The sequence below is a fragment of the Tamandua tetradactyla genome, chromosome 11 (genome assembly GCF_023851605.1).
Source record: "Tamandua tetradactyla isolate mTamTet1 chromosome 11, mTamTet1.pri, whole genome shotgun sequence".
NCBI lineage: Eukaryota > Metazoa > Chordata > Mammalia > Pilosa > Myrmecophagidae > Tamandua > Tamandua tetradactyla.
In genome coordinates, this window is record NC_135337.1 from 9745191 (window position 1) to 9766721 (window position 21531).

General features: G+C 43.2%; 1 long non-coding RNA gene across 3 annotated transcripts in view; it reads left to right on the forward strand.

Moving 5' to 3' along the window:
* LOC143649380 (uncharacterized) overlaps positions 1–19574 on the forward strand; it is a 27931-nt gene extending 8357 nt beyond the window's left edge. The window contains exons 3-4 of one of the 3 annotated variants that reach the window (XR_013158963.1): positions 13000–13140; positions 18144–19574. This is a non-coding gene — a long non-coding RNA (uncharacterized LOC143649380). Of the gene's footprint in view, positions 1–12999; positions 13141–17457; positions 17602–18143 lie in introns of all 3 variants that reach the window. The other 2 variants (XR_013158962.1, XR_013158961.1) reach the window with 2 other exon arrangements.
* Positions 19575–21531: the final 1957 nt, after the last annotated feature.

Sequence of the window (21531 nt, forward strand, 5' to 3'; positions counted from 1 at the left end):
TCCTTCTTTCTACACTCTTTTCCATATCTCTCCCTTCTGTCTTTTTGTATCTGACTCTAGTGCTCCCTTTAGTATTTCTTGCAGAGCTGGTCTCTTGGTCACGAATTCTTTCAGTGACTTTTTGTCTGAGAATGTTTTAATTTCTCCCTCATTTTTGAAGGATAATTTTGCTGGATATAGGAGTCTTGGTTGGCAGTTTTTCTCTTTTAGTATTTTAAATATATCATCCCACTGTCTTCTAGCTTCCATGGTTTCTGCTGAGAAATCTACACAAAGTCTTATTGGGTTTCCCTTGTATGTAATGGATTGTTTTTCTCTTGCTGCTTTCAAGATCTTCTCTTTCTCTTTGACCTCTGACATTCTAACTAGTAAGTGTCTTGGAGAACGCCTATTTGGGTCTAATCTCTTTGGGGTGCGCTGCACTTCTTGGATCTGTAATTTTAGGTCTTTCATAAGAGTTGGGAAATTTTCAGTGAAAATTTCTTCCATTAGTTTTTCTCCTCCTTTTCCCTTCTCTTCTCCTTCTGGGACACCCACAACACGTATATTTGTGCGGTTCATATTGTCCTTGAGTTCCCTGATACCCTGTTCAAATTTCTCCATTCTTTTCCCGATAGTTTCTGTTTCTTTTTGGGATTCAGATGTTCCATCCTCCAAATCACTAATTCTATCTTCTGTCTCTTTAAATCTATCATTGTAGCTATCCATTATTTTTTCTATGTTTGCTACTTTATCCTTCACTTCCATAAGTTCTGCGATTTGTTTTTTCAGTTTTTCTATTTCTTCTTTATGTTCAGCCCATGTCCTCTTCATGTCCTCCCTCAATTTATCGATTTCATTTTTGAAGAGGTTTTCCATTTCTGTTCGTATATTCAGGATTAGTTGTCTCAGCTCTTGTGTCTCATTTGAGCTATTGGTTTGTTCCTTTGACTGGGCCATATTCTCAATCTTTTGAGCGTGGACAGTTATCTTCTGCTGCTGGCGTCTGGGCATTTATTCAGATTTCTCTTGGTGTTGGACCCAGCAAGGTTGTAATATTTTTCTGTGAAATCTCTGGGTTCTGTTTTTCTTATCCTGCCCAGTAGATGGCGCTCGTGGCACACGTTTGTCTGCGGGTCCCACCAGTAAAAGGTGCTGTGGGACCTTAAACTTTGGAAAACTCTCGCCGTCCTGGGGGTTCTCTAGCCGAAACGGCTTGAGCCGGCCCGGGGTCCGAACGCAGGGAGGGTTGCTGGTCGCCGCAGCCAGGGAAAGAGCCCGTCCGAATTTCCTAGTCGGCCCTGGGCAACAAGCGTGGCGGGAGGGCGCCAGCGGCAGCGGCCCGCCCGAGAGAGTGCACGTTCCCCGGGAGTCACGGGTTTGGAAGGGGCCTCCCCCACCCGTCACCGTTCTCCGCGGCCTGGGGGTTTCCGATCCAATTCTCTCAGTTGGTCCGGGGGCTGCGCGTGGTGTGGGCGCCAGCCGTCTTTGTTTCAGGGGACCGCCTCTCCAATTCTCCCAGCCGGCCCGGAAAGGGGGAAGGGAGTAACTCCGGCCGCTTGCCACCCCGCCCGGTAAGGCCCGCGCGCCTCGGCGATCTCACCCGAGCTGCTTCTCTCAGCCAGCCAGCCATTCCAGGATGGGGTACGCTGTCTTTTTTATCTCTGTTGTGACTTTGGGCGCTTTCTGTATCGTTTCTACTCCCCTAGTAGGTGTCCTGGAGAAGAAACTAAGATCCGCGCGTCTTACTAAGCCGCCATCTTCCAGGAAGTCCCCGGCTGTCTTTCTATTTCTTGATGAAGTTCTTTGATGCACAAAAGTGTTTAATTTTGAGGAGCTCCCATTTATTTATTTCCTTCTTCAGTGCTCTTGCTTTAGGTTTAAGGTCCATAAAACCACCTCCAATTGTAAGTTTCATAAGATATCTCCCTACATTTTCCTCTAACTGTTTTATGGTCTTAGACCTAATGTTTAGATCTTTGATCCATTTTGAGTTAACTTTTGTATAGGGTGTGAGATATGGGTCTTCTTTCATTCTTTTGCATATGGATATCCAGTTCTCTAGGCACCATTTATTGAAGAGACTGCTCTGTCCCAGGTGAGCTGGCTTGACTGCCTTATCAAAGATCAAATGTCCATAGATGAGAGGGTCTATATCTGAGCACTCTATTCGATTCCATTGGTCGATATATCTATCTTTATGCCAATACCATGCTGTTTTGACCACTGTGGCTTCATAATATGCCTTAAAGTCAGGCAGCGCGAGACCTCCAGCTTCGTTTTTTTTCCTCAAGATGTTTTTAGCAATTCGGGGCACCCTGCCCTTCCAGATAAATTTGCTTATTGGTTTTTTTATTTCTGAAAATTAAGTTGTTGGGATTTTGATTGGTATTGCATTGAATCTGTAAATCAATTTAGGTAGGATTGACATCTTAACTATATTTAGTCTTCCAATCCATGAACACAGTATGCCCTTCCATCTATTTAGGTCTTCTGTGATTTCTTTTAACAGTTTTTTGTAGTTTTATTTATATAGGTTTTTGTCTCTTTAGTTAAATTTATTCCTAGGTATTTTATTCTTTTAGTTGCAATTATAAATGGGATTCGTTTCTTGATTTCCCCCTCAGCTTGTTCATTACTAGTGTATAGATATGCTACAGATTTTTGAATGTTGATCTTGTAGCCTGCTACTTTGCTGTACTCATTTATTAGCTCTAGTAATTTTGTTGTGGATTTTTCCAAGTTTTCGACGTATAGTATCATATCGTCTACAAACAGTGATAGTTTTACTTCTTCCTTTCCAATTTTGATGCCTTGTATTTCTTTTTCTTGTCTAATTGCTCTGGCTAGAACCTCCAACACAATGTTGAATAATAGTGGTGATAGTGGACATCCTTGTCTTGTTCCTGATCTTAGGGGGAAAGTTTTCAATTTTTCCCCATTGAGGATGATATTAGCTGTGGGTTTTTTCATACATTCCCTCTATCATTTTAAGGAAGTTCCCTTGTATTCCTATCTTTTGAAGTGTTTTCAACAGGAAAGGATGTTGAATCTTGTCAAATGCCTTCTCTGCATCAATTGAGATGATCATGTGATTTTTCTGCTTTGATTTGTTGATATGGTGTATTACATTAATTGATTTTCTTATGTTGAACCATCCTGGCATACCTGGGATGAATCCTACTTGGTCATGATGTATAATTCTTTTAATGTGTTGTTGGATACGATTTGCTAGAATTTTATTGAGGATTTTTTTTTTTTTTTTTTTTTTTTTTAAAGGAAAGACAGAGAGAAGGAAGGAAGGATAGAAGGAAGAAAGGGAAACATCTTTAAACATTTTCTTGTTTTATTGTATTCTGTTTCTCCGTTTTTTTGTTACATGGGCTGGGGCCGGGAATCGAACCGAGGTCCTCCGGCATAGCAGGCAAGCACTTTGCCCGCTGAGCCACCGCGGCCCGCCCTTATTGAGGATTTTTGCATCTGTATTCATTAGAGAGATTGGTCTGTAGTTTTCTTTTTTTGTAATATCTTTGCCTGGTTTTGGTATGAGGGTGATGTTGGCTTCATAGAATGAATTAGGTAGTTTTCCCTCCACTTCGATTTTTTTGAAGAGTTTGAGGAGAGTTGGTACTAATTCTTTCTGGAATGTTTGATAGAATTCAGATGTGAAGCCGTCTGGTCCTGGACTTTTCTTTTTAGGAAGCTTTTGAATGACTAATTCAATTTCTTTACTTGTGATTGGTTTGTTGAGGTCATCTATGTCTTCTTGAGTCAAAGTTGGTTGTTCATGTCTTTCCAGGAGCCCGTCCATTTCATCTAAATTGTTGTATTTATTAGCGTAAAGTTGTTCATAGTATCCTGTTATTACCTCCTTTATTTCTGTGAGGTCAGTAGTTATGTCTCCTCTTCCATTTCTGATCTTATTTATTTGCGTCCTCTCTCTTCTTTTTTTTGTCAATCTTGCTAAGGACCCATCAATCTTATTGATTTTCTCATGGAACCAACTTCTGGTCTTATTGATTTTCTCTATTGTTTTCATGTTTTCAATTTCATTTATTTCTGCTCTAATCTTTGTTATTTCTTTCCTTTTGCTTGCTTTGGGATTCGTTTGCTGTTCTTTCTCCAGTTCTTCCAAGTGGACAGTTAATTCTTGCATTTTTACCTTTTCTTATTTTCTGATATAGGCATTTAGGGCAACAAATTTCCCTCTTAGCACTGCCTTTGCTGCGTCCCATAGGTTTTGATATGTTGTGCTTTCATTTTCATTCACCTCGAGGTATTTACTAATTTCTCTTGCAATTTCTTCTTTGACCCACTTGTTGTTTAAGAGTGTGTTGTTGAGCCTCCACGTATTTGTGAATTTTCTGGCACTCTGCCTATTATTGATTTCCAACTTCATTCCTTTATGATCCGAGAAAGTGTTGTGTATGATTTCAATCTTTTTAAATTTGTTAAGACTTGCTTTGTAACCCAGCATATGGTCTATCTTTGAGAATGATCCATGAGCACTTGAGAAAAAGGTGTATCCTGCTGTTGTGGGATGTAATGTCCTATAAATGTCTGTTAAGTCTAGCCCACTTATAGTAATATTCAGATTCTCTATTTCTTTATTGATCCTCTGTCTAGATGTTCTGTCCATTGATGAGAGTGGGGAATTGAAGTCTCCAACTATTATGGTAGATGTGTCTATTTCCCTTTTCAGTGTTTGCAGTGTATTCCTCACATATTTTGGGGCATTCTGGTTCGGTGCGTAAATATTTATGATTGTTATGTCTTCTTGTTTAATTGTTCCTTTTATTAGTATATAGTGTCCTTCTTTGTCTCTTTTAACTGTTTTACATTTGAAGTCTAATTTGTTGGATATTAGTATAGCCACTCCTGCTCTTTTCTGGTTGTTATTTGCATGAAATATCTTTTCCCAACCTTTCACTTTCAACCTATGTTTATCTTTGGGTCTAAGATGTGTTTCCTGTAGACAGCATATAGAAGGATCCTGTTTTTTAATCCATTCTGCCAGTCTATGTCTTTTGATTGGGGAATTCAGTCCATTAACATTTAGTGTTATTACTGTTCGGATAATATTTTCCTCTACCATTTTGCCTTTTGTATATTATGTATCATGTCTAATTTTCCTTCTTTCTACACTCTTCTTCACACCTCTCTCTTCCGTCTTTTTGTATCTGTCTCTAGTGCTCTCTTTAGTATTTCTTACAGACCTGGTCTCTTGGTCACAAATTCTCTCAGTGACTTTTTGTCTGAAAATGTTTTAATTTCTCCCTCATTTTTGAAGGACAATATTGCTGGATATAGAATTCTTGGTTGGCAGTTTTTCTCTTTTAGTAATTTAAATATATCATCCCAGTGTCTTCTTGCCTCCATGGTTTCTGCTGAGAAATCTACACATAGTCTTATTGGCATTCCCTTGTATGTGATGGATTGCTTCTCTCTTGCTGCTTTCAAGATCCTCTCTTTCTCTTTGACCTCTGACATTCTAACTAGTAAGTGTCTTGGAGAACATGTATTTGGATCTATTCTCTTTGGGGTGCGCTGCACTTCTTGGATCTGTAATTTTAGATCTTTCATAAGAGTTGGGAAATTTTCAGTGATAATTTCTTCTATTAGTTTTTCTCCTCCTTTTCCCTTCTCTTCTCCTTCTGGGACACCCACAACATGTATATTTGTGCGGTTCATATTGTCCTTGAGTTCCCTGATACCCTGTTCAAATTTTTCCATTCTTTTCCCGATAGTTTCTGTTTCTTTTTGGAATTCAGATGTTCTATCCTCCAAATCACTAATTCTATCTTCTGTCTCTTTAAATCTATCATTGTAAGTATCCATTGCTTTTTCCATCTTTTCTACTTTATCCTTCACTTTCATAAGTTCTGTGATTTGTTTTTTCAGTTTTTCTATTTCTTCTTTTTATTCAGCCCATGTCTTCTTCATGTCCTCCCTCAATTTATCGATTTCGTTTTTGAAGAGGTTTCCATTTCTGTTAGTATATTCAGCATTAGTTGTCTCAGCTCCTGTATCTCATTTGAACTATTGGTTTGTTCCTTTGACTAGGCCATATTTTCAATTTTCTGAGCGTGATCCATTATCTTCTGCTGGCATCTGGGCATTTAGTCAGATTTCCCTGGGTGTTGGACCCAACAGGTTGAAAGATTTTTCTGTGAAATCTCTGGGTTCTGTTTTTCTTATCCTGCCCAGTAGGTGGCGCTTGTGGCACACGTTTGTCTGCGGGTCCTACCAGTAAAAGGTGCTGTGGGTCCTTTAACTTTGGAAAACTCTTGCCGTGGGGGAGGTTCGCCAGCCGAAGCGGCTTGGAGGAGTGCCAGCCGGCCCGGGGATCCGAACGTGGGGAGGGTCGCCGGCTGCAGCAGCCTGGAGAGCGCCCATCTGAATTTCCTAGTCGGCCCAGGGCACCAAGCGTGGCGGGAGGGCGCCAGCCGCCGCGGCCTGGGAGAGTGCACTGTTCCCAGCTGGACCGGGGAGTCACGTGTTTGGAAGGGGCCCCCCCGGTCACCGTTCTCCGCGGCCTGGGGATTTCCGATCCAATTCTCTCAGTTGGTCCGGGGGGTTGTGCTTGGTGTGGGCGCCAGCCGCTGCGGCTTGAGGGGACCCGCAGCCCAATTCTGCCAGCTGGCCTGGGAAGGAGGAGGGGAGGGACTCCGGCCACTTGCCGCCCCGCCTGGGAAAGCCCGCGCCCCTCCGCGATCTCACCGGAGCGGGTTCTCCCAGGCAGTCAGCCGTTCCAGGATGGGGTACGCTGTCTTTTTGATCTCTGTTGTGGCTCCGGGAGCTGTTCTGTATCGTTTCTACTCCCCTAGTAGCTGTTCTGGAGGAGGAAAGGTGAGGATGGCAAGGCTGTCAAGGACGGTGACGGAGGAGTCGGTGAAGGCGGAAGAGGGCACGGTAGTGGTTGGAGAGCCGCTGGAGTAGGAGGAGAAAGGGAAGGATAAGATGGCGGATGGAGCGCCGCCAGAGAAAGAGGAAGAGGAGGGCTAGATGGCGGTGGGGGCGCCGGCGGAGAAGGGGGAAGAGGAGGGCTAGATGGCGGTGGGAGTGCCGGCGGAGAAGGGGGAAGAGGAGGGCTAGATGGAGGCAGGAGTGCCGCCAGCAGAGAAAGAGGAAGAGGAGGGCTAGATGGCGGTGGGAGCGCCAGTGGAGAAGGGGGAAGAGGAGGGCTAGATGGCGGTGGGAGTGCCGGCGGAGAAGGGGGAAGAGGAGGGCTAGATGGCGGCAGGAGTGCCGCCGCCAGAGAAAGAGGAAGAGGAGGGCTAGATGGCGGTGGGAGCGCCAGTGGAGAAGGGGGAAGAGGAGGGCTAGATGGCGGTGGGAGCGCCGGCGGAGAAGGGGGAAGAGGAGGGCTAGATGGCGGTGGGAGCGCCGGCGGAGAAGGGGGAAGAGGAGGGTTAGATGGCGGTGGGAGCGCCGGCGGAGAAGGGGGAAGAGGAGGGCTAGATGGCGGTGGGAGCGCCGGCGGAGAAGGGGGAAGAGGAGGGCTAGATGGCGGCAGGAGTGCCGCCGCCAGAGAAAGAGGAAGAGGAGGGCTAGATGGCGGTGGGAGCGCCAGTGGAGAAGGGGGAAGAGGAGGGCTAGATGGCGGTGGGAGCGCCGGCGGAGAAGGGGGAAGAGGAGGGCTAGATGGCGGTGGGAGCGCCGGCGGAGAAGGGGGAAGAGGAGGGTTAGATGGCGGTGGGAGCGCCGGCGGAGAAGGGGGAAGAGGAGGGCTAGATGGCGGTGGGAGCGCCGGCGGAGAAGGGGGAAGAGGAGGGCTAGATGGCGGCGGGAGTGCCGGCGGAGAAGGGGGAAGAGGAGGGCTAGATGGCGGTGGGAGCGCCGGCGGAGAAGGGGGAAGAGGAGGGCTAGATGGCGGCAGGAGTGCTGGCGGAGAAGGGGCTTCTTTTTTTTTTTGGGTGCGTGGTCTGGGAATCGACCCCATAGCTTATTTCTTAACAGCAGCAATGGAAGTCAAAAGACTATGAAATGATAGCTTTGAAGTGCTAAGTAAAAAAGAACTATTTTACTATAATGCTATCCCCACCTCTTTAAGTGTGAGGGAAAATAAACACAATTTAATAATGCTTTTAAAAACAGAATTGATACAAATGGCCACCAACAGACACTAAAGGAATCTTTAAGATAGATACCAGGAAGAATAAAAATGTTCCCAGAAGGAGGTTTGAAATGGAAGAATGGATGGCAAAGAAAGAAAATGATAAGTGTTTGTATATAAAGATAAATGATTGCATTACATAATAATAACAAGTTAATTTGCAGGGTTAGAAATCAAGTTAAAACTGGAATCAAGGACAAAAGTAACAGATAAGTTGGTAGAGGAATGATTGGGGTGAAAATATTATAAGGTTTTAGAATTTTTGAGAAGTGGGTATAGATATTGAATAACATTAAATTTTACATTTGCCATACATTAAAAACGTTTTGAAGATAATCAGTAGAAGAAAGCAAATATAGAATCTGACTTCCAAAACTATGGACAGGGCAGCAATAACAACAAAAATCTCGATTAAATAGAAGGTAAAAAAGAAGAAAAGGAAATACGGAGAGTGGACATATAGAAAATACAGAATAAGATAAAGGACTTAATTTTATCAGTAATCACAAGCAACATGAATGGGCCATACTCTCCAGATAAAAGCAAAGACTGTGCTATATCTTAGTTGAGTTCCCCCCAAAACAGTGCTGGAGACAAAGGCTTGGAGTACAGGATTTTTTTTTTTAAGTAACCCCAGGAAACAAATAGTGAAGGTTAGAGGGAGTGAGACAGGAAAGGAGAAAAATCTGTTATGAGATCTGTTACTGAGTTGACTACCTTTATAGATGACAGGTGCTAAATTTCATGGGATTTTCTGAGAAGCTAGTGAAATGCCAGAATTTTTATGATGGTTAAGTTCACTTGTCAATTTGGCCAGGTTATGATGCCCAGCTGTTTGGTCAAGCAAGCACTGGCCTGATTATTACTGTTAGGGTATTTCATGGATATAAATATTATCATTATCATTACATCTATAATCAGCTATGAGAGACGTCTCATCCAATCAATTGAAGGCCTTCAAGGGAGAACTGATGATTTCAACTGTTAGAAAGGAGAACTTCTACTTCTACTTTAGCAAGCCAGTGTCTCCTGGAAAATTTATTGAAATCTTTATTGGAATTCATGACTTGCAGCCTGCCCTATGGAATTCAAACTTGCCAATTACTATGGTTGAATGAGCCAAATTCTGCAATAACCTTTTAATACTTAAATACATATCTATCCTGTCAGTTCTGTTTCTTTGCTGAGCCTTGACTACGATAACTGTCTACCTGGTCATGAGTTGCCCTAGAGGTGATAATTTTTCCTCACTCCCAGGTTGCACATGCATGACAGCTGAGAAGTTTTTCTGTGTGCCGCGTTCCATGGTGTTTGAGATGCTTTCAGGCAGGAAGCTGGAGATACATGGCATAAGCACAAGGCACGGAGCTGTCAGGTTGCACCTATATGAAGCTGGTTGAATTTTTATGGAACGTGGTCAAAGGAATGGCTGAAGTAAGGTGGGGCTGAGAGGCACACAAGGAGTGTCTATTACACAGAGTTTTCAAGAGGCATACCTAATGAAGAGTAAAGGAATGGAAAAAGATGTGCTTGGTAAATGCTCAGCAAAGGGAAGCTGATGCTGTTATATTGAAATCAGACAACCTAGATTTTAAGGAAAATTAAAGATAAAAGGTCACTATATATAAATTTAAAAAAGATTCCATTTCTGGAAGGATACAACAATTTTAAATTTGTATGCACTAAATAAAATAGCTTCAAAAATATAAAGCAAGAATTGATGAAACTATAAGAATTGAAATTCCAACATTGTAGTAAAGGATTTGAACACACTGTCTGGGTCAATTGACTAAGAAAACAAAAAGTCAGTAAGGATATAGAAGATTTAAACAATACAGTCAACAAACAATCTAATGGAATATATACAGAACATGGTACCTGAATTTGGAGATGACACATTCTTTTCTAGTTCACTGGAATACTTATAAAAATTGTCTGAGTTAAGATGGAGAAAAGACACAGGCAAAATGAAATGTTTCATCTTTTTAGAAATATACAAGTACAAAATAAAACTGTAAAGGTAGGAAAAGGAAAGATTAACTCAATATTTGGGATAGTGGATTGCTGGAGTGGGAAGAGAAAATTGGGTGGGATGGACTAGAGGCATGCAGGTGGCTTTGAAGTTCTGGCAAACAGTCTATTTCTGAAGTTGGATGTTGGATACTTGGTTGTTTATTTTTATCATGGCTATTTAAAAATGTAAATATCTATTAAACATACTCTTTTGCATGTATGGCATATTAAAAATTATGAAATGGAAAAATTATAAATGATATTGTGATAACCGTTATTGGGACATTTATCTTTTCACATACCTTAGGGTTAATTCTTGGAAAAGGATTTCGAAGAAAGGGATGAAGACATAAGTTTACTTCGAAACTCCCTCCCCGCAAAAGTGTGCACCAATTTGCACTTCTCCCAGTGGTGCATGAAAAGGTCTATTCCCAACACATTGGAATTACTGCTTTTTGTGCTCTTTTCCTAAATATTCTCTTGACATGCATGCCATTGTGATGAGCTAGGCTTATTTAGAGAAATTGAAACAGGATGCATGATTTATGAAGTAGGTAGTATGATGAATCTCATTTTACAGATAAGGAAACTGAAAATCCCTGAGGCTGAGGGACTTGTCCACACTCACGCTACGATCTAGTCTCCTAACTTGGTCTGGTCAATGATCTTTTCACTCTATCCTGCTCCCGGCCAAACTCCACTGAGCCTTGTGTTGGAACAGTCTGTAGCTGTTCATGAAAATCCTTTCCAGACTGGCCAAGCCAGAAAACAAAGCAGGTAGAATGTATGCATGGAAGGGTGCCGGGGGAGGAGGGAGAAATGTTTTAGGCATTTATGTCCTCGAATCTGAGGACTGCTCCCTTCCATGGCTCTTGGTGTTTAAGCCAAGAGCCTATTTAATCTGCTTGGTGTTTGGGACATGGAAAATGCTCGATAAATATTTGCTAGCTCTGGAATAAACTCTGGTTGATATTTTGGTCACCAAATATGGAGGGATAACTGTCCCTTTGGCTAGGTCAGACTTCTCTGTGCGAAGCAAGTTTGAGCCAGGGCAGGAGAAGTGATAAATTATGAATTGACCTTCCAAGGTCCCTTCCTGTTGAGAAGACAAGGATTTGTCAGGTGGGGCTGCAGTGCTGCAGTGTGCACCCCTCCCCACCCAGCCTCCCGCTTCTGAAAGGCTTCAGCTTTCTTCTCTCCAAGTGACTGGCAGGGAGATTGGCAGATCATAGCAGCAGTGGTGGTTTAATGTTCTGAAAAACTGGTCTTTTTCCTTTTCTTCTGAGATTTTCCCTGGTGTGCCAGAGAAAGGCCTTGCAGCTTAGCAGGCAGACAGGGATGGGACTGGGGAATTTTGTCATCAGAGATTGAATGTTATCCCTGTGACATCAACCCCACGCACAGAGGTATTTGTGAGGGAGAAGCAGAAGGTTGGGGGAAGAGAACTGCTGCCCTGCTCTGGGGAATGTCCTTGTTAGATTCCTTGAGGTTTGACCAGCCCATACATGCCCTGGGCTCACTCTGCCCAGGCCGGGTAGGATACCTTTGGCTCATCGTCTCCGACTGTCGCAAAGGGAATCAATTCGCCCTGCTGCTCTAAACTGGTACCCAACATCCTTGATGAATCCTAAGAACTTGTGCCCATCAAAAGAAGATTTGGGGTAATGGGAAGGGCTAACAGACTGGTATTAATGCCCTACCTCCATTCCCTCTTAGCAGTGTAATATTGCAGAATCTTCTCCATTCCACTGAGCCTCTGTTTTCCTCCTTTGGATATGGGGGCAATAATAACTACCTTTACTGGAAAAATTAACTGAAATAGTGTATCCAACTGGCTAGCTTTCTTCCTGCTACTTAGAGAGGGAGAAGAGTGGAGTGGTAAAGTTCACTGGAATCAGATCTCCTATATTCAAGCCTGATGCTACAATTCTCTAGCTGTGGGACCTTGGGCAAGTAACTTGGCCTCTCTGTAACTTGATTTCCTTATCTGTAAGATACAAATAATAATAGCACATACCTTATAGGATCATTGTGATGATTAAATAAGTTAAAATGTTTCAAACTATGGCTGGCACATAGGAAATGCTATACAAATTGTTTATTTTTAAGAGAGTCAAGTCTTTCCTCCTCACTTTTCTCTTTCCCGTCTTTCCTTCTTGCTCCTGTGTTGTTTGCTAACCTGTAAGGCATGATTTGGATCTTGGTTTCCTGGTTTGCAATCAGTGTTTCCTGGGCTAGAACCACCCCTCCCTCCTTCTTGTCTGGGGCCCTAACTCCTAACTCAGTGTCACCATGTCCTTCTCCATGGGGGATTGGAATCTGCTTCTGGGATTCCAGCCTAGATGGATACTTCCAGAACCCCAAAAACATCTCTCTGGAACTAATCTCTGCCTTTGCCCAAAGACTTCTGCTGCCTCCATTCATCCCTCATCCAGGGATCTGAGACTTCCATCTCAACCCCACGCATCCTGGTTTCCTCTTGCTCTCTTCCAGCCAGCACTGCTGAGGTTCCCGCAAGGCTAAGCCCATCTGTGGTACAACATCATCTCTCTGGGTTGGACTTTATTGTTAGTAAACCCAAGGTAGGCCAGGGCCCAGAGTTTTCTGGATTTTAGTTCAACATTCTGTGCAAATACTTCTCTAAAATCCAAAAGAGGCTTCAGAGTTTGTCAAGTTTAACTGTCCTCTCCAGTAGAGGAATCCTTTCTGGGGACCTTACTCTTTTGCAAGGCAGCTCATCTCACTGTTGAAGAGCTCTAATGAATAATAACAATAACAGTGATAATAACAATAATAGCACCTATGACTTATTGAGTGCCTACTGTATGGCAGGTTGCTATTTCTAATCCTTACAGTAACTCTGTAAGCTAGGTTTTACCTTTACTTTACAGATGTGGAAAATGAGGCCTAGTTAGAAAGCCTTTTGCCTTTGGGCTGCATCCAGGATGAGGACCTGGTTTGCTTGGATTTAAGTCACTGCTCTGCCAATAGACTGGAATCCACTCTACCATCTGTCAAGGCTACAATATACAGTAAGTGTTCCCTCTTCCACATGTTTGCCCTTCATGTATTTAAAGGAAGCCGTGATGCTGCATTTAACTTTTATCTTCTTTCGGCTAAACAACCACAATTTTTATTAAATCGTATGGATGTTTCTGGGTATTTCAATATCTTGGCCTCCTTTTTTTGGACACACTCATTGGTTAATGCCTCCCTTATATGTTGTATTCTGTATCCCAGACTCAGAGCTTGAGGTTATATGAATCTCTCTTGGCAGTGTACTTAAGAGCAAAGGTTTTGCAGTCAGACGGATCTGGGTTCAAATCCCGACTCCGCCTAATTTACTGGCTGTGTGATTGTGGCAGATTGCATTTTCCAAGCATGGTGTATTAGTTCGGGTTCTCTAGAGAAACAGAATCAACAGGGAACACTTGCAAATATAAAATTGATGAAAGTGTCTCACGTGACCGTAGGAATGCAGAGTCCAAAATCCACAGGGCAGGCTGCGAAGCTGATGACTCCAATGGATGGCCTGGATGAACTCCACAGGAGAGGCTCACCAGCCAAAGCAGGAATGCAACCTGTCTCCTCTGAGTCCTCCTTAAAAGGCTTCCCATGATTGCATTTAGCATCACTAATTGCAGAAGACACTCCCCTTTGGCTGATTACAAATGGAATCAGCTGTGGATGTAGCTGACGTGATCATGACCTAATCCTATGAAATGTCCTCATTGCAACAGACAGGCCAGCGCTTACCCAATCAGATGAACAGGTACCACAACTTGGCCAAGTTGACAGCTGTCCCTAACCATGACAGTCCACCCCTTGTCAACTTGGCACCTATATATATATATCACCTTAGACCATACTTAATTTCCAAATGAAAACAAATAAGCACACATTTTTTCTTTTACCTGACAATACTCAACCTTCCTGCATATAACTGGAAACACAGTAAATCTCTCCAGTGTTTCATCTGGTGAAACAGGATTAATAACTCTAGGGCTAATCCCTTCAGGAGGAGGTTGGGTGGCCAATTCCTCAAGGCAGGCTGGAGGTGGGGCGGCTATGTCCTCAGGGCAGACTATTACAGGGTTATCTAAAGAAGGCTCAGCATGGTCTAGGGTTTCAACCTCACCCCCAACATCATTATCAATCCATATGTCACCATCCCATTTTTCAGGGTCCCACTCCTTTCCAATCAATGCCCTCACTTTAACAGCAGACACCATGCAAGACTGAGATTTCAGTTTACGTTGTAAAGTTGCTACTCTAACAATAAGATTCTGAGTCTGATTTTCAGAGATCTCAAGTCTACGGCTACAGGAAATAAAATTTTACTTCAGGATACTCATAGAAACCTCTACATCTTTCAGACGGCACTTAAGCTTCTTGTTTGAAGCCTTAAGCCCATCCCTTTCACCCTTTAATGTAGACAGTGTATCTAACAACAACCAACCAACATCTCTATAACTCTTATTTCTACAAAACTCTGTAAAGGTGTCAAAAACCTTATCCCCCAGAGTCTGGCTTCGTACAAGCGAAGCATTAGGAGAATCAAATGATGATATTTTGATTATCTCCTTTGCCAACTCAGTCCATGGATTGGGAGTGTCATTCTGATTACAGGAATCAGAGTTCTTAGTGTCTCCGAGCCCAGTCAGAGTAGAAAACCATTCATAAAAACCCATTTTTAAGATTCTGTTCCTTAAGAACCACTCCTGGTACCAAGATGTATTAGTTAGGGTTCTCTAGAGAAACAGAATCAACAGGGAACACTTGCAAATATAAAATTGATGAAAGTGTCTCATGTGACCGTAGGAACGCAGAGTCCAAAATCCACAGGGCAGGCTGCGAAGCCGATGACTCCAATGGATGGCCTGGATGAACTCCACAGGAGAGGCTCACCAGCCAAAGCAGGAATGGAATCTGTCTCCTCTGAGTCCTCCTTAAAAGGCTTCCCATGATTGGATTTAGCATCACTAATTGCAGAAGACACTCCCCTTTGGCTGATTACAAATGGAATCAGCTGTGGATGTAGCTGACATGATCATGATCTAATCCTATGAAATGTCCTCATTGCAACAGACAGGCCAGCGCTTGCCCAATCAGATGAACAGGTACCACAACTTGGCCAAGTTGACACCTGTCCCTAACCATGACAGATGGCATCCACAATACATCCCATAACGCATATCCTTACAATGTGACAACAGCCCTATGATCAAGTGGTGAGTCTATGTCCCTTCCCCTTGAACGTGAGCAAAATTTTTGGACTCCCATGACCCAATAAAATGTGGCAGAAGTGACACTGTGTGACTGCTGAGGCTAAGTCATAAATATGCCATGCACTTTCATCTTGTTTTCTTTGCATGCTTGCTCTTGGAACCCAGCCACCATGCTCTGTGGAAGCCTACACTGGCCCAAGGGGAGAGCCCCTAAGGAGAAGCCACATGTAGGTGTTCTGGCTGACAGCTCAGCTTGGATCCCAACCCACAGCCAGTGTCAACCACTGAAATGTGAATGAGGAAGCTTCTCAGATGACTTCAGCCCCAGCCATGTCCTAACTGCAACCTCGTGGGGAACTCAAGTGAGAATCATTTGCCCAGTCAATCCCTAGAATCACGAGAGATACTCATAAAATTATTTTCAGCCACAAAGTTTTGTGGTAATTCATTATGCAGCTGTAGATAATTAGAACAGTTCTCCTGTCATCATGAGTAAGATAGCAAGGGGACCTGGATTGAGACCTTAGTACTAGGTGGAGATAGAAGAGTGGAAAACTGAAGATGTAGTGGGTCAGACTCTGGGGAAGAAGCTGAGAGCTGAGCTTCAGTTCTCAGTGGAACACAGGCTCCAGATGTGCAATGAGTTGTGACAAGATTGAGGCAGCACCCAGCCCAATCTGGGGAGTCTTCTTCTTGACCTGCATGGTGGGGGTGAGCCATCAACACTAAGACAGAAGATGAGAAAGGCAAAATCTTTGTCAACCCAGGAATTGGTGGCTGGGAGGGTGTGAACATGACACAGAAACTTTTTGCTGCATGTTAAAGCAGAGTTGGGGGATTGGCCACTGAGGAAATCCCACAGCAAACCTTGACTGTGCGAGGGGTTTATGTGGACATCCCCCAGATTTGAAATCACAGCTGGCAGAGTTAACAAAGTGACAAGGAGCGAACCAGGGTGAATGCCTGATTAAATTCTTTTGCATGGTCTCAGGCCAGTGGTCTCAGGGTTTTGAGGGAATAGACTGCTGAAGCAAGTGTCTGGAAAATTCAGGCAGAAATTAACTCTTAAAATTTAAGAAACAAAACAACCCCCATTCCAAGAAAAATATGACAATAAAATCCCATATTCCTCCCCCACAAATAGTACATATGCTCTTTGTAGAAAAATTATATGGTACAAGAAGCAAAAGAGCAAAATAAAAATTTACCCACATTCCTATAGTCCAGAGATAACCTCTGTTAACATTTTAGTATACATACATATATATATATATATATATATATATATATATGTATATAGCCTTCCAGACGATATATAAAAATAGACTCATACTGTGCACACTGTTTGGTAACTAGCTTTTATCGCTTAATGATATGCCCTGGCCATCTCTCCATGTTATGAAATATGCATCTGCAGTTCTGCCCTTTTCAAATTGGGGACATGAAACAGTGTGCCAGGGGTTTTATGAAGCCGCAGGAAAACCACTGTTCATCCCTCTAGAGCATCAATTTTACTCAGTGGCAAGTTGTTTAAAATATGATTTTTATATTAAACACACCCAGATATAATATGGAGTAGAGTATAAAATTTGCATGAATTTTTAGGAGACAATATGAGACTCTAAAGAAATAGTAAGCTTGTAGCCCTCTTCTGTACCATTGTTTTAAATAGCAGGTAAGCACTAACCTATGGACATCAGTTGAATGAGCTGAGCAGGAGGAGATGGGGTAGAGATGAGTGACAATTTAGGGGCCACCCAGGCATGGCACCCTTTGCCTGATGGGCAGTGGATGACCTGGAAATAATGTGAGCATCTTGAAGTTATGGATTGGTTTTCAGAGTCTGGTGGTTTAATTCAAAACTGTGCCACCCACAAGTCTTCCTCCCAACCTCTTGGCATAGAATATTTGAAGGCTGGGGGTGGCCTCAGGGCAGGGAAAACATGGCTGTATCTGATGGAGTACTAAGAACTAATGTACTAACTCCAGCAGTGGTCTGAACTGAGCAGAGTGAAACTGCTACTTCTCTCCCAGCTGTGCTAGTAACAAGGCTTTCTGGCCATAAGCAAGCTACTTAACTTCTCTCTGCTTCCATTTTCCTATTTTTTGTCTTCTTTCTAGGACCACCATGGGGTGGGGTCTGTTTCAGTTTTGTCAACTAAAAACTGGTGATAAAAATGACATCTCATAGGATTGTTGGGGGATTAAAACAGTAAAATACAGTACTTAGAATACTTCAATACTTGGAGTATCGTTTGGGGTATGGTAAGTGTTCATTATGTGTTTATTATTATTATGTAATCTACAATTGCATAAGCTGCTTATGGTAAATAGGTCTCGTCTCAAACCAAGCTGGTGGCTTATGAGAACTCTTGGGTCTTTTTCATTGGAGTTGTTATCGAGATTGTATTCTCCATGTTTTTTATTTGTTTTTAATTGCACAGCTAATTAATGTTCATTTTCTTGGTTCTGGTGTATTATTCTAGTCTGCAGAAGTTATTCAACAACCTCCATTCCAGAGTCAACTGGGTTGCAGGTTCAAATAACATTTATTGAAGCATATCATTTTATTACCCCCATTTCACAGATGACAAAACTGAAGGAAGAAATTCCTGTGTATTGTTTGTATCCTCTGTGCTAGACACTGGACTAGGTGTTTTATGTAAGGTTTCTCAGTTAATCCTCAGAAGAATCTTTTTTTTTAACAGTTTTATTTTTCAGATTATCCCCCTTAGTTAACAACCTAGAGCTACTGACTCTTCTTCTTCCTTCTTTTTTTTTTTTTTTTTTTTTTTTGATATTTCCAGAAACATCTGTAAACTGAGAGCGTGCTCATATTAAGACACATTTTCTACAGGTTAGTAATTCTTGATTAAGGTCCACGTTTCAAGATGTAGACCCACATCTTGCTCAAGCCACCAGAAGATGGAAAAGTTTGGAGCAAGATACGTAGAAGATTGTGCCTTTTCCCCATGCTGCAGGGAGCATTTTCAGGACAGAATCCCCAGTTCTATCCTAAGACCAAACACCTGAGGATTTTTCCTGTCTACATTTGAAAATACCATTCCAACAACGAAAGCTTGAAGTATGCCGCTTATTTAAAAGGAAAGCCAGTCAAATGTAGCAATAGTGCCATCCACATAGAACATTCTTAAGAGGTGGGATTTATTATTTCCATTTTATAGATGGAGAAAGTGCAGTTCAGAGTGGTTAAGCATATTGCCCAAGGTTATCTGGCTGGCTCAGCATTTTCCCCCTACATAACATCACTGCCTGGTTTGGGTCATTTGTAAATTTGAATGGCATGGTTCTATTTGAGCTGTTGAAGTGGTTGTTTTACAGGACAAAGTCAAGGACGAGACAAATCGCTGGAGGACCCCTTCAGCATAGATCTATGACTCTCACAGCAATCCCTGAATCAATACGCTTTGTATGGGATCATTCAACCACTGAAATTGGAATCTGATGCCACAATTGGAAACTGAGGTCTAAAGCATCTTTAGAAGCCACCTTAAGCCATAAAGAAACCACCTTCCTTTACATTGAGGGAAGGACCCCTTTGTCCCAGCTTTTTCCATGTCCTCTCGTAATTGGAGTTTGGATGCTTAGAGAGTCACATGTCCCGAATCAATTCCAGAAAATGTTTCTTTTCAAACTGAATGCGAGAAGCTTTACTGGGTATCCTGGGAACAGCCAGCATCTGCCTGTATTTACTTTTGGGGTTGATTAAAGCCGACAGCTGGAGCGCCAGGAGCCCAGACTGTAGGCACAGGACTGCTGATGAGAGGGGAAAGAATCAATACCAGTGACTGGACCAAAAGAAACCCAGTCCCTTCTTTCCCACTGTTGCTACCGTAGTCTTGAAAAAGGGCAGTCAGGTTAAGAGTAGAAAGGGAGGGGGAGTTTGCCTAATGTAAGTTTCTGTTAGGATGGTCTCTGCCCCCATTTTGGATGGAAAGAAGCAGTGGAGCAGGGGGTGACATAGAGGCTGGGCCAGTAGGCTCCAGGTCTGTGTCCAGAAGCCTATGCGTTAGCAGTTCTAATTACACCTTTCCCCAGGGAATGAGAAAATAGTGGTGGCCCAAGCCCTGGACATCCTGATTGACTGGTTTCCAGTGATTGGGCAGACCTTGTGCAGAATGAGAGAAGGGGATTTGGTGGGGAGAGAGTGGGTCTGTTCCCTGTCCATGAAATGATGATCCCCTTTGAGATGATGGTCTTCAGACTCTCTATTCCCGTCTCTGTGGCTACACAGCAGCTGGTGCAGGGCAGTGGGGTGTTTGGATCCAGAATTGTCTTGATATTCTGCCTCCTGCATCTGACCCTTCTGGATGGGGACTCATTAGGGCAACAATCTTGCCCCTTCCATGGCGTGTGTTCTTCACACAGCAGCTCAAAGCCCCCTCCCTTGCCCAGGACCTTCCATCCCACCTAGAATAAAACCCCAAGGACTCACCATGGCCCATGTGGCCTTGCATGCCCGGTCCCCTCCCTCTCCAGCCTCACCTCCCATCACCCATCCCCAGTAGCCTCCAAGCTGCACTTCGAATACTTTGAGCATGCTCCCGCCTTACGGTCTTCACATTTTTATCTCCTCTTTCTTAGGGTTGCTAGACTTGGCACACAAAAATACAGGATACCTAGTTAAACTTGAATTTCAATGAACAGTGATTTAATTTTTAGTGTAAGTATACAGCAAGCAATGTTCCTTTTTTTTTTTTAAATCAGAATTTCAAATTTAACTGGACATCCTATATTTACCTGGCGATCCTCTGAGCTTTCTAGAATTCTTCTCCCCAGATACTTATATAGATTGTTCTTTCACTTCCTTCTGGTCTCTTCTCACTTCATCAGAGTTTTTGCCTTTCTGTCCTGTCTAAAATAACACTGCCATTACTTTACTCTCTTATCCCGCTTTCTCTTCTTCATAGCTCTCAGCAGTGATTCTATTTGTTTATTCATTTGATTTTTTTTTTGTCTCCCTGATACGTGTAAGCTCCACAAGGGCAGGGATTTCTGTCTTTCCTGCAGTATCTTCAATCTCTGGAGTCACTGTTAGAGCTCGGTAAACATTTGTTGAGTGATTGAATGACATCCCTACCTCAGCTCACCAGGCCCTTTGGATCTGGCCCCATTCACCTCTTTGATCTCTTCTCAGGCCACTTCCCCTTCCTTGGGGCACCAAGGATGCTGGCCTTCTGGTTGAGCCTCAGATAAGTCAGCCAAACCCATTCCTGCCTCACGGACCCAAGGACTAGTTGTCTGGCCCAAGTGTCCCCCAGCTAGACAGCTGCTCCTGTTTCTCTCCTCTTAGGTCTCAGAGAAGGCTTCCCTGGCTGTCGCCCTCTGACCCTAGATTTTCCATTCCCCCAGCTCTGTTTTATTTCCTTTAAATCTGCTAATGCTCTAGGAAATGATTTTGTTTAATGATTTATTTCTTCTTTTTCTCCCCATACAAGAATTTAAGTTCCATGAAGGCATTGACAACATGGGACTTATACATTGCTGTGTCCCCAGCCCCTAATACCCTCCCTAGAATATGATAGGAAGTTGATAATTATGTGTTGACCGAATGAGGGAAGGAGTGATTTTGGAGTGAGCGGTGAACCCTGGCATTGCAGGAGGAATGGTAACTGCAGCGAGAGTGATGACCCACAGTAAAGGAAGGCTGAGTTCAGGGACCAACCTGGAGAGAGTTTCCACCACCAAGCTGGGTTGCATATTGCCCCATGGTGACAGAGCTTGCTTAATTAGCAGCACTGATTGAGGGTGAGGAATTCTGGAAAGGGTTTTCTTGGCTCCCTCCTTCTCTAAGCCTCCCTAGCAGTTGAGGGAGGCCATCTCCATCCATGAAATGTGCCGTTTCAGACCCAGGAAGAAAGTGTGCCTTTTCCATGCTCCCTTGCCCTTCTTGAGGCTTATGATCAACAAAACCCAAAGGGATGGTGGCACCTCCATTCACCTCACAGTTCAGGGTGGAAGCTGTCAGCCTGGGTCCCCGACTGATTGTGTAAGACCTCAACACCCTCCCTGGACTGTCATGTAAGAAAGAAGTCAACTTCTTATTTCTCCAGTTGCTGAACTATGGGGGTTTGTTACCACAATTTAGCAGATGTTAATTGCTATGTGGTTGTACCCAGTATGTCTAGTATTGAGAAAGAGCTTAGTAAATGTTTTGTTGAGTTCCCTGGTGAG